This window comes from Staurois parvus, unplaced genomic scaffold (genome assembly GCF_062004578.1).
Source record: "Staurois parvus isolate SC_StPar_1 unplaced genomic scaffold, SC_StPar_1.0 ptg000165l, whole genome shotgun sequence".
NCBI classification, from domain to species: Eukaryota; Metazoa; Chordata; class Amphibia; order Anura; family Ranidae; genus Staurois; species Staurois parvus.
Window position 1 is genome coordinate 19,287,192 of NW_028317961.1, and position 13,462 is coordinate 19,300,653.

Below are 13,462 nucleotides of genomic sequence, written 5' to 3' on the forward strand. Positions count from 1 at the left end.
CACCACCCCTGATTTTATACGGGACCCATCTGCCAAGAAGATGTTGAACCCCCTTTCTTTGGTCTGGAGTGGGATCTTTTGCCGGTGGGCAAAGGTCAGGTCGATGAAGCAACTACAGGCTCCTGAGTCAACGATTGCGGTCACCGACAATGTTCCTCCGGGGAGCTGCAAAGACACAGGAATGGCCAGGTAACTCGACTGATCATCCCTTCCTGCAGGTAAAGTAAGAGAAACGGGCGTGGACTTACTCATTTTAGCAGGACACGAGCGCACCTGATGACCAGCTTCCCCGCAGTACAGACATAGGTTCCGTGATAGTCTCCTCTGACGTTCCTCGACCGATAAGTGGGAACGGGCCAATCCCAGTTGCATGGGTTCCGGGTTGTCCCCTGTTTCCGTGCTTCGCGGATGGTTCCCTGGGGTTGGAGCTGTATCTCTGGACGGAATCCATGCCACCCTTTGACCCTGGCTGCTCCTTTCCAGCCGACGTTCCCTTAGTCTACGGTCAATTTGTATGGCCAATTCGATCAGTTTTTCCAGGGTGTCAGGTAGACCTACTCGTGCGAGTTCGTCTTTGAGAGACTCAGACAGCCCGATGCGGAACTGGTGACATAAGGCCGCATCGTTCCATCTGGTGTCTCCCATGCAACGTCTAAAGTCGGCCGCATATTCCTCGGCTGCCCGGCGGCCCTGCCGCAGTGAGTATAGGGTAGTCTCTGCGGATGCAGCCCGCTGAGGGTCGTCATACAAGACGGCCATGGCCCGAAAGAACTCGGTCACGGAGTCAAGATGTGGGTCGTGCCCCTCCATCAGACGATGAGCCCAATCCTGGGGCTCATCCTGCAGGAGAGAGACTATAAACCCCACCTTGATGGACTCGGTGGTGAACGTGCGGGGCTGTAAGTCAAAGTACAGGGTACACGCACTTCGGAAGGCTCGGAAGCGGTTCCGGTCACCACGGAATCGCTCTGGCAGGGGAACGCGGGGTTCGGGAGCTAGGGGTGTGGCAACCGCTCCGGATCCCGGGTTAGCGGGAGGTTCTGCAGGTGGAGGACTCTGAGCAGGGGGAGTCAGGGGAGCTAATGAATCCATGCGGTCCTCCAGTCGGGCGCAGCGACTGTGGAAGTTCTGGAAAGCTTGGGTCAAGGTTGCCAGGTGCTGACAAATATCCTCTAGGGACGCCGGTACACTTCCTGGCTCTGTCATGGCCGCAAGGTACTGTTATGATCCGCCGGTGGTGCCTCAGGCTGCCAACTGGCGGACCTACTCAGAGCGTGGGGTCTAAGCCCGGGCTGTGCTTTCACCAGGGCCCCTGATGGTGGGGATGGACTTAAAACAGTCCCGGGCCAGGTCACGACCTCCGAGCAGGCCCCCCAGTGGCCGAGGAGACCTTTGGGGACAGGTACCGGGAGAGCCAGATGTGAAGTGGCTAACGGCCCTAGCAGGGTAACAACTGATCGTGAGCCCGTGAGGGTAAGCGGGGTACAGAATCGGTAGGCCAAGAGTAGTCGGGTCACACGCAGGGTCAGCAGGGGGTATCAATCCGTAGAATGGTCAGGGCAATCCGGGTCAAACGCAGGAGCAGGCAGAATAGTCAGGGTCAATCCAGGTCAAAACGCAGGGGCAGGCAGAATAGTCAGGGTCAATCCGGGTCAATCACAGGGGCAGGCAGCGTAGTCAGGGTCAATCAGGGTCTCAGGCAGGTACAGGAACTTCAGGATCACAGGAAAACCTTGCGGCAACTTGTGACAGTGCAGGGCATCTTTAAATAGTGCGCCCTGCACTGTCATTGGCCGGCTAGGACGCGCCCCCGGCTGTCATTGGACGCCTGAGGCGCGCCCGCGGCTCCTACTGCGCATGCGCGGCGTCCTGTCAGCCGCGGCTCGCCGGGCCCTGGTGCCTGTGTCCCGGCGCGATCTGCCGCCACCGCGCATGCGCGAGGGACGGAGCCGCGATCGCGGCTCCATGGGCCGTGATCCCTGACATCATGCCTCAGGCCTCAAACCCAGAAGGGGAGGCATAAGAGAGCTGAGAAGTGCACTTGAGCCCTAGGAAGCTGTCAAGGTCCTACCTTTTCCCTGAGGTTATGTTACTCCATGTGCTGGCGTCCATCTTGGATTCTGCTGTGCATGATGGGAATCCTTTTTATGCCTTCAGGTCTCCGAGGTCCACCCCCCAGAGGGGCGTGGCTGATGACATATAAGCCTGTGGTCCGCACATGCTCTTTGCACTTGTGTCTTTGTGTTACTATTACTCTGTTCTGACTCTCGTGACTCTCCTGGTATTCTGATTCGGCTTGTGACTTGACTATTCTTTGTATTCTCCTTTGATCTGACCCTCTGTTGCTGAACCCGGCTTGTGACCTGTGATTCTCGTCTGCTGTCCTGTACTGTTTTGTCCTGTTGTTGTTGACCCCGGCTTGTCTGACTACTCTTTTGTTTCTTCCACCAGCTACACGCCATTGGCGGCGGCCATTACCGCAGCTGAGGTGTCTCGGGGGCCGCGACCTGGTTCCTGGCTGCGTCAAGTCCATCCCCACCATCAGGGGCCCTGGTGAAGGGCAGCCTGGGACTTAGACTCCGCGCCCTGAGGGACTTCGGTCTGTGGGTGGTGGTTGTCGTCAGCCAGTGCGTTACATTGTTAGGCCTGCCTGTCCGTTCCCCGGCTCCTGCCCTGACATTACACAAGTGCCATGAACCCTGACGGTGCAGGCACGCCTTCGCTCCCAACGCTAGTCGCCAGACTCGATCAACAGGATCATCTGTTGGATCAGTTCGCTCAGGCGTTGCAAACTCTGCTTGCACGCACTGCACACCTTGCTCCTGGTGCTATTAGGCCGGTAGTCACTCCGGTGGTCTCTCCCGCTGCTTCTCCACCTATTGTGTCCACCACCTCGGTGGCTGCATCAGCGGCACCCAGAGGTATGACTGGCTCTGCCCCTCTTCCACAGCGCTTTGGGGGTGAGCCGAGTCAGTGTCGTGGGTTCCTCAACCAGGTGGGTATTTATTTTGAATTAATACCCCACGCCTTCCCGTCTGAGAGGTCAAAGGTTGGGTTCCTAATTTCACTACTCTCAGACAAGGCCTTGGCCTGGGCAAATCCCTTATGGGAGAGGAACGACCCGGTGATTCAAGATTTTTCCGGTTTTGTCGATGCCTTCCGTAGGGTATTCGATGTACCGGCTCGTTCCGCCTCGGCGGCCAAGCTGCTCATGACCATGCATCAGGGTTCACGGACCGTGGCCGAGTACGCCATAGAGTTTCGTACCCTGGCGGCAGAGGTCGGTTGGAACAATGAGGCTCTGGTGGCTGCGTTTTCCCATGGTCTTTCTGACACACTGAAGGACGAGATTGCAGCTAAGGAACTGCCTGTGGTGTTGGAGGAGCTCATCTCTTTCCTGATCCTGATTGACACCAGGCTCAGGGAGAGGCCTTCACTCAAGGAACGCCTGCGGAGGCCTTCCAATCGACTGGCACCTTCGTTTTCTGTCCCACCCGTTCCTCCCTCTCCTCCCACGCCTCCTGGGGATGGATTGTCTGGTGGTGAGCCCATGCAGCTGAGGTTTGCTCACCTTTCCGAGGGGGAGCGGGCCGCTCGGCGTCGGGAGGGTCGCTGCCTGTACTGTGGTCTTGGTGGGCACTTTCGGCAGTCCTGTCCAGTCCGTCCGGGAAACGCTCGCACCTGAGATCCTGTCGGGGACAGATCTTGGGTGGAGTCTCCTCGTCCCCGGCGTTCCGCAGAGATAAGCCACTGATCACCGTTGTCCTCTCTTGGGCGGAGGGCTCGGTGACGGCCCAGGCGTTGGTAGATTCTGGGGCCAGCGGGTTGTTTATGGACAGCTGGTTTGCTGCCCAGCACTCCATTCCCCTGCAGGCTCGAGTTACCCCATTGGTTCTCGAGGCGATAGATGGCAGGCCCCTGCAACCACCGCAGGTTACCCACGAGACTGTGCCAGTGGAAGTAGCTATTGGGGCTGTTCACAAGGAGTTGGCCTGTTTCCAGGTGATTTCTTCTCCGCACTATTCAGTGGTTTTGGGGTATCCCTGGCTCCAGATGCACAATCCAACCTTCAATTGGCAAACAGCCGAGATTCTCTCGTGGTCTCCACAGTGTGGGGCCGGGTGCATCCGTGGGCCGGTTAAGGTGTTGTGTGCCTCCTCGGACTCTGCGTTGCCCTCTGATTATGGGGAGTACCAGGACGTGTTTGATAAGGTACGCGCTGGTGCCTTACCTGCTCATCGTCCTTACGACTGCGCCATATCCTTGCAACCCAGTGCCACTCCTCCGCGTGGCAGGGTGTATCCTCTCTCGGTTGCGGAGAATAAGGCCATGGAGGAATACGTTGCGGATGCGCTTTCCCGGGGGCACATTCGTAAGTCTACTTCCCCAGCAGGAGCGGGCTTTTTCTTTGTAAAGAGGAGGGGTGGTGAATTGAGGCCTTGTCTTAATCGAATCACCACTAAGAATGCCTACCCGATTCCCTTGATTACTGAGTTATTCGACCGCCTTAAGGGGGCAACAGTCTTTACCAAACTTGACCTTAGGGCGGCGTACAACCTCGTACGGATCAAACAGGGGGATGAGTGGAAGACCGCGTTTAACACCAGAACCGGTCACTACGAATACCTGGTGATGCCCTTCGGGTTGTGTAACGCGCCCGCAGTTTTTCAGGAATTTATAAATGATGTCCTTCGTGACTTGTTGCAGCAGTGCGTGGTAGTTTACTTGGATGACATCCTGGTTTACTCTGCTTCCATGGAGTCCCATATCCAGGATGTCAAGCAGGTGCTGCAACGTTTACGTGAGAACGAAATTTTTTGTAAACTTGAGAAGTGCGAATTCCATCGATCCCAAGTTGCCTTTTTAGGCTACATCATTTCTGCAGAGGGATTCTCCATGGACCCTCAGACGGTTTCGGCGGTTCTGCAGTGGCCTCGTCCCAATGGTCTTCGGCCCATTCAGCGCTTTTTGGGTTTTGCCAACTACTATCGGAAGTTCATCCGGAACTTCTCCACGCTGGCAAAGCCTCTCTCAGACCTAACCAAGAAGGGCAGTAATCCTCACGAGTGGCCACCCGAGGCCATCGTAGCGTTCGAGGCTCTGAAATCCGCCTTCGCGTCGGCTCCGATACTGTCTCATCCCAATCCTGGATTGCCCTTCGTCCTTGAGGTTGATGCATCCGAGACGGGAGTAGGCGCTCTCCTGTCTCAACGTCGGTCGCCCGATTGACCCCTACTTCCCTGTGGGTTCTACTCCAGGAAGCTTTCCTCTGCAGAGTGCAACTACCAGATTGGAGATAGGGAGTTGTTGGCAATCATTCTGGCTCTCAAGGAATGGAGGCACCTGCTCGAGGGCTCCGCGGTTCCGGTCCTCATTCTTACCGATCATAAGAACCTGACTTATCTTTCGGAGGCCAAAAGATTGACACCCCGCCAGGCCAGATGGGCTCTGTTCTTGTCACGCTTCAACTATGTAGTTTCATATTTGCCTGGTTCCAAGAATGTCAGGGCTGATGCGTTATCACGGCAATACTCTGAGTTGTCCAGGGAAGACTCTGAGCCAATCTCGGTTATTCCTCCAGATCAGATCCTGGCTGCCATTCGCACCAGTCTGACCTCTCCTCTTGGGGAGCAGATTTTGGCGGCTCAATCTGATGCTCCCCCTGGGAAGCCGGAGGGTAGATGTTTTGTACCCGAGGGATTGCGCACCCGCCTGCTGCGTACCTACCATAACGCCAAAACTGCCGGGCATCCGGGGAAGAACCAGCTGGGTTGGGTCGTCTCTCGCTTATTCTGGTGGCCAACCCTCCGTGCCGACATTGCCTCTTATGTAGCGGCATGTTCGATCTGTGCCCAGAATAAGTCTCCACGGCATCTCCCTTTGGGTCTTCTGCAACCCATTCCCAATGGGGAGCGTCCTTGGTCACACCTAGGTATGGACTTTATTGTAGACCTCCCGGTGTCTCGGGGTCATACGGTCATCCTCATGATCGTCGATCGGTTTTCCAAGATGTGCCATTGCATTCCACTCAGGAAATTACCAACAGCGCAAGAACTGGCCACGGTCTTTTCCAGGGAGATTTTTCGCCTGCATGGGTTGCCTAAGGTGATTGTCTCGGACCGCGGGAGTCAGTTCGTGTCCAGATTCTGGCACGCCTTCTGCTCCCAGTTGGGTATTAGTCTCTGCTTTTCCTCAGCCTACCACCCGCAGTCCAATGGGGCTGCGGAGCGTTCCAATCAGGCCTTAGAACAATTCCTTCGATGTTATATTTCAGACCATCAGGACGATTGGGCCGATCTCCTGCCTTGGGCAGAGTTTGCAAGGAACTTGGCGGTCAACTCCTCCTCCGGGATGTCGCCCTTCATGGGTCTTGAGGGACTCAGCTCAGCGCCAAAAGTTCCAGGCTGATCGCAGACGGTTGCCCGCTCCTTCATACCAGGTCGGCGATCGGGTGTGGTTGTCTACTCGCAACCTCAATCTTCGGGTGCCCACACCCAAACTAGCTCCCCGTTTTGTCGGTCCTTTCCGCATTCTCCGCAAAGTGAATCCGGTGGCCTATGCCCTTGCCCTTCCGTCTGGGATGCGGATCTCCAATATCTTTCATGTTTCCCTGTTGAAACCTCTGATCTGCAATTGCTTCACTACCTCTCTGCCTCGGCCCCGTCCTGTCCGGGTTGACGGTCATGAGGAGTATGAGGTGAGCCGGATCCTTGACTCTCGATTGGTGCGCGGTCGATTACAGTTCCTGGTTCATTGGCGCGATTATGGTCCTGAGGAGCGTTCCTGGGTTCCTTCCGCGGATGTCCATGCTCCTGCCCTCCTCCGCGCTTTTCATACCCGCTTTCCTCAGAAACCTTTTGTTGAGCCGCGGAGGGGGAGGGGCCCTTGAGGAGGAGGTACTGTCAAGGTCCTACCTTTTCCCTGAGGTTATGTTACTCCATGTGCTGGCGTCCATCTTGGATTCTGCTGTGCATGATGGGAATCCTTTTTATGCCTTCAGGTCTCCGAGGTCCACCCCCCAGAGGGGCGTGGCTGATGACATATAAGCCTGTGGTCCGCACATGCTCTTTGCACTTGTGTCTTTGTGTTACTATTACTCTGTTCTGACTCTCGTGACTCTCCTGGTATTCTGATTCGGCTTGTGACTTGACTATTCTTTGTATTCTCCTTTGATCTGACCCTCTGTTGCTGAACCCGGCTTGTGACCTGTGATTCTCGTCTGCTGTCCTGTACTGTTTTGTCCTGTTGTTGTTGACCCCGGCTTGTCTGACTACTCTTTTGTTTCTTCCACCAGCTACACGCCATTGGCGGCGGCCATTACCGCAGCTGAGGTGTCTCGGGGGCCGCGACCTGGTTCCTGGCTGCGTCAAGTCCATCCCCACCATCAGGGGCCCTGGTGAAGGGCAGCCTGGGACTTAGACTCCGCGCCCTGAGGGACTTCGGTCTGTGGGTGGTGGTTGTCGTCAGCCAGTGCGTTACATTGTTAGGCCTGCCTGTCCGTTCCCCGGCTCCTGCCCTGACAGAAGCTTCACGGACTGCAGCAGGCTGGAGGAACAACATGGAAGAAGAGAGAGGAGGCACATAACTCTGTAATCTCTCTTGAGAGCTCTTCCTTCCCAGAGTAATTTATACCACCCTACCTTAGGACCCGGAACCCTCGGGTACTTCTAATATGGTTTACCAAATCACATAAATGTCTGCCACCTGGAGAGGCCAAACCAGAGTGGGAAAAACGGCAGATAGAAGTAAAGGCAAATTAGTTGGATTTGGAGCAAGGATGGCAAAAAGAACGCTGGGTAAGGGACAAATTATTTTTATTTGTTACTAAGGTGGTCCTCCTGCGGCCAGAGGGGCAGAGCTGACTCGATGTATGCCATCATGAGGAGACCCAGGAAAACTTATTATCAAAGTACCACAGGGTTTATAGTAGATAAATATGGCACCTTTCCAGTTGCTGGTCACAACCAGGTTTTAGAACTATTCCTCCTTTGCTTTTGAGGGGCAATCAAAATATTCTTTTCTTATAAGATGCTATTGCATACGGAGATTCGTCAACTAAAGATTATAAAGAATCACTCCTAATTTGAGGATATGCAGGTGTCCTCCCAGCTACTAATCAAGGGAGTTGATTTACTAAAGACAAATGGACTGTGCACTTTGCAGGTGCACTCTCTAAGGGAAATTGTTCCAGAGTTTAGTAAATAAGGTGAATCTTCACTTTGCAAAGAATACACAATCACATGCAAGGTAAATTGAAAAAAAACATTTTGCTTGTACATGATTGGATGATAAAAGTCAGCAGAGCTTCCCCTCATTTACTAAGCTCTGGAGCAGATTCCCTTGTAGAGTGCAACTGCACTTGCAAAGTGCACAATCTATTTTCCTTTGGTAAATCAATCTCAGGGTGTTAGGTCTGGAGCACTTGACCTGCTTTAGTTAATGGGCCATATTTCAGATTATGGCAAGGTAATATCTATGCAGCAAAGAAACTTTTTTTCAATATGGTGTAATCAAAACAACAGAACACTTACGTCATGCACTGCAATTACTGTCCAACTATGTATTTTCAAAGTGTAGGTAAAACAGCCAAACCAAGTCAGTACATGATACAGACTTGTATTGGGAGTATTGCCATCTGCCTCTGTCCTCCGCTACCAGAAAAGGTTTGGAAAGAAATGTGGCCCTGATGTAAAAAATCCAAAGCAGGTCTGCAGGAACATGACCTCTCCCTGACAAAACTACAGCAGATATTTCATAGTGACTGCAGTTGTGGGCGGGAGAGCCACCATAGAGAGCAAACAAATGACCAGAAGGATCACAGATTGGCCTGATTTTTCACAAACTGATATTCTCATCCTGCTTTCAGTGTACATTTAATAGGAGTTAAAAATTGTAAGCAAAGCTCTACTTGGAAAGGAAAACAAAAAAAAACGTAAAAAGCCCTTTAACCTCCCTGGCGGTATGATTATTTCAGATTTTTGGTGCTGAAAGCGGTACCATTTTTTTGCATGGAAATATGTATTTTTTTAATTGTAGGCCTGTAATTTTTAGGAATAACTCACTGAAATCTGTCCAAACAAGAGTCTAGTAAACATCCCAGGTATGATAAAATTTGAAACACAAAATCATAAATTATAATTTAATAAATAATCATAAAAATAATATAAAAATAATAAAAAATTTAATTCAATAATATAATCAAACCAAAAACACTGAAATTTGAAATATAGCGCCAAGTTCGCACATCACTGAGCTCAGTCGCAGAATCGTTTTCAGTGTCTGATGATGAATTTCCCCACGAATCATTATCACTCAATTCTGCAAGTGGTTCTGATTTACTATCGCTGTTCTCTAGCTGGTATAAAACCGCTTTTGACCTAAAGGGACACTTTTTGGACGCCATGGACATTTCTCAGTTTCCAGGCAGAAAGAACAGACAAAATGCAGGCAGGGCGCTGGACAAAGCACTCGGGACAAAATGTATGTGAAATTGGTTGAGACAGCAATGTTTTACTATGTAAAATGTAAAAAAAAAAAAATGACATTTTTTAAAATTTTTAAATTTCCCGCCGCCGCCAGCGCCCGTACGTCCCGACGTCACAGGGACAGGACACAGAAGCCGGATGCCGGCATCGGCCGGAGGAGATGGCTGGGGACGCTGCAGGGGACACATCGCGGGAGCGCAGGGTAAGGTAAGTGAAGCACAAATGCCGGAGCAGTGCCGCATGGTATTCCCGAGTGTAGCTCGGGGTTACCGCTTTTGGTACTGAAATGTTACCCCGAGCTACACTCGGGAATACCGCCAAGGAGGTTAAAGGCTAACCCCATATTTTACACCATGTTATGTTACACTTTAACTTCGGGTCCAACATGGTGCCAAGGAGAACCCCCCACCAACCTGTGACAGCATGCAAGTGGTTCTTCTCCCCTGCAGCCACGGTCTCTGTTGAAATAGGTGCATCTGTGCAGAGCTCCACCCATACAGCTGCCTCATGCATTCTCAGGAATCTGTGAATGAACTACAAGTCCAATCTGCCACCACAGACCCCACTCATAGACCATTGACACTTCTTCCAGTGCTCCAACTTAAAGCCATTGTCGCAAACGTGCGCAACACACAGTGAAAGACGCAGACTCCATTTTGTTAAGAGTATCCATTTCTCCCTTATTCTTCCCTCCCCCTCCCCCTCCGAGAGGAGATATTTGGCCAGCGTGTGCGTGTGTGCTGGTTGTGGGTAACTGGCAGGCCAAGGCATCTCTGAGCTAGGTGCCTAGCTGTCTCGGAAAGCTGTACCATTTCACACCTCGTAAAAAGATAACAGAGTCTTCCCAGGAGTTCAAGGCATTCCCAAGAAGCACAAACCAGATAACATTTTTAAAAGGTCCATTTTTCCCCTATTTCCTATATCTTGGAATATGAGAAACTTACATAAAAACGAGACATACCGTCAGATTGGCTAAGAGGAGCCGAACAGTTTGATGGGTCACTCACCTTGTCTCGGACACATAGGAAAGCAGAAAAATAGATCTCGAGAACCGTTTAGTATAGAATTACATATTTCATCTCTAATCAATCCTCAGACTTGTCTGCATAATAATCTACCTGCGGGTGGAATGTCAATTGTGCATAGGAAAAGTTATGAGCCCAGATATGAACTACACAAGATTTTGGCTCTAGTTTAGGTCGACACCCAGACCTCCATGCCTACACGGGGTATTGGTCCATGGCGTCAGAGACACCCCCTGCAGGGGAACTACAAATATAGGCTGTCAGGCCTAGGAGAGACGTTGAAGACGTCTCCCATTTTAACATCAATACTACCTGGGGGAGACCCGTGTCCCTTCTGCTCAGAAACCTGATCTGCTTACATCCAAGGCTTAATGGCAAGTACAGTCGGGATCGAAAGTTTGGGCACCCCAGCTAAAAATTTGTATTAATGTGCATAAAGAAGCCAAGGAAAGATGGAAAAATCTCCAAAAGGCATCAAATTACAGATTAGACATTCTTATAATATGTCAACAAAAGTTAGATTTTATTTCCATCATTTACACTTTCAAAATAACACAAAACAAAAAAATGTCGTCTGCAAAAGTTTGGGCACCCTGCAGAGTTAATATCTTGTACTGCCCCCTTTGGCAAGTATCACAGCTTGTAAATGCTTTTTATAGCCAGCCAAGAGTCTTTCAATTCTTGTTTGAGGTATCTTTGCCCATTCTTCCTTACAAAAGTCTTCCAGTTCTTTGAGATTTCTGGGCTGTCTGTCACGCACTGCTCTTTTAAGGTCTATCCATAGATTTTCAATTATGTTGAGGTCAGGAGATTGTGAAGGCCATGGCAAAACCTTCAGTTTACGCCTCTTGATGTAATCCCCCGTGGATTTCGAGGTGTGTTTAGGATCATTATCCATTTGTAGAAGCCATCCTCTCTTTAACTTCAGCTTTTTCACAGATGGCATCAAGTTACCATTCAAAATTTGCTGAAATTTTATTGAATCCATTTTTCCTTCTACTCGTGAGATGTTCCCTGTGCCACTGGCTGCAACACAACAGCAAAGCATGATTGATCCAACCCCATGCTTAACAGTTGGACAGAGGTTCTTTTCATTAAATTCTGTGCCCCTTCTTCTCCAAACGTACCTTTGCTCATTCCTGCCAAAAAGTTAAATTTTAACCTCATCGGTCCACAGAACTTGTTTCCAAAATGCATCAGGCTTGTCTATATGTTCATTTGCAAAGTTCAAACGATGATTTTTGTGTTGAGGACGTAGAAGAGGTTTTCTTCTGATGACTCTTCCATGAAGACCATATTTGTACAAGTATCTCTTTATAGTGGAATAGTGTACCACAACTCCAGTGTCTGCCAGATCTTTCTGGAGGGATCGTGCAGTCAAACGTGGGTTTTGAATTGTTTTTCTCACAATCCTGCGAGCTGTTCTGTCTGATATTTTTCTTGGTCTTCCAGATCTTACTTTAACTTCCGCTGTTCCTGATGACTGCTATTTCTTAATTACATTCCGAACAGAGGATATTGACAACTGAAAACGCTTTGCTATCTTCTTATAGCCTTCTCCAGCTTTCAACTATTTTCAGTTTCAGTTTTCTAGACAACTGCTTAGAAGAACCCATGGTGCTGATTGTTGGGGCAAGGTCAGATGAGTCTGGGCATTTAAAACCTTTGAGATTGACATCATCTGGTCTTCCCAGACGATGATTGAGAACAATCCATGACACTGGCAGGTCTCAGCTTTGCAAAGGGGGCAGTGCATGCTATAAATTCTGCAGGGTGCCCAAACTTTTGCAGACGCCATTTTTTTGTTTTCTGTTATTTTGAAAGTGTAAATGATGGAAATAAAATCTAACTTTTATTGACATATTATAAGAATGTCTAATCTGTAATTTGATGACTTTTGGAGATTTTTCCATCTTTCCTTGGCTTCTTTATGCACATTAATACAAATTTTTAGCTGGGGTGCCCAAACTTTCGATCCCCACTGTACCTTAACTCTTTAACCTCTCTCTGTTATCTCTTTGCTGTGCTGCTATTCTCTGTATATTTATATATATATATATATATATATATATATATCTTAGTTACATCTTTTTTCTGTAAATATTTTTATTGCACCCGTTTGACCTTTTAGTAATAAATCTTTCTTTCAGAAAGTGTTGAACTGTTTCTATAGCTCTGTATTGCAATTTACGAATCCCTGCCTCTAAAAAGAACGCTACTGTTTGTTTAAGCCTCTGTATAACAGGCCTGTGTTATGACCGTGTTATGCAGTCGATTATTTCAATCATTATAGTGTTATAGCTGATAAGGCTGAGTTTCCTCTTTCTCTGTGCAAAAAGGAGGTGGTGGCAGTGTGAAGGGTTAATTGCGTAATTAACCTGACCCAGTAACAATCGCCCAGGCTGCCGGTACATCGATTGTGGTCCGTTAGCTGGAAAATCATTGTGCAGGGTGCAGCTGGGTGAGGCATTGTTACGCCCGTCACATCACGGTTTTAGATTGGCTAGTCCTTCGGTCACGAGTTTGGGTGAGAAGGTCTGGGGTCTGACGCTGCGATTGTGACATATTGGTGGTCGCAGGGGCGGACTGACCATTTGGAAACTGCCCGAGGGCCCCGGGGTCAGTAGGGGGCCCCATGAGATGCCCCTGGTACCTTTTTCATAGGCCTTTTTGAGTTTGGGCATGGACACAGGGGCCCCATGATCCCCCTATTGCCCAGGGGCCCTATGAGTTGTCAGTCCGCCCCTGGGTGGTCACAATCGTGGGATTGTCGCATCTTGGTGGGGGCGATCTTGCGATTGTGACAGCCGTACCTTGCTAGTCACAGGAAGCAGTAGGAAGTCTCTGCAGCAGCCTGGCATTGCATCGATTCAGTGATCCAGGGGTGCAATGCTTTTTCTTTTTTTTTTTAAAGGTGGACTTAGCCTTTAAGAGAACTTGTCTTATACTCAG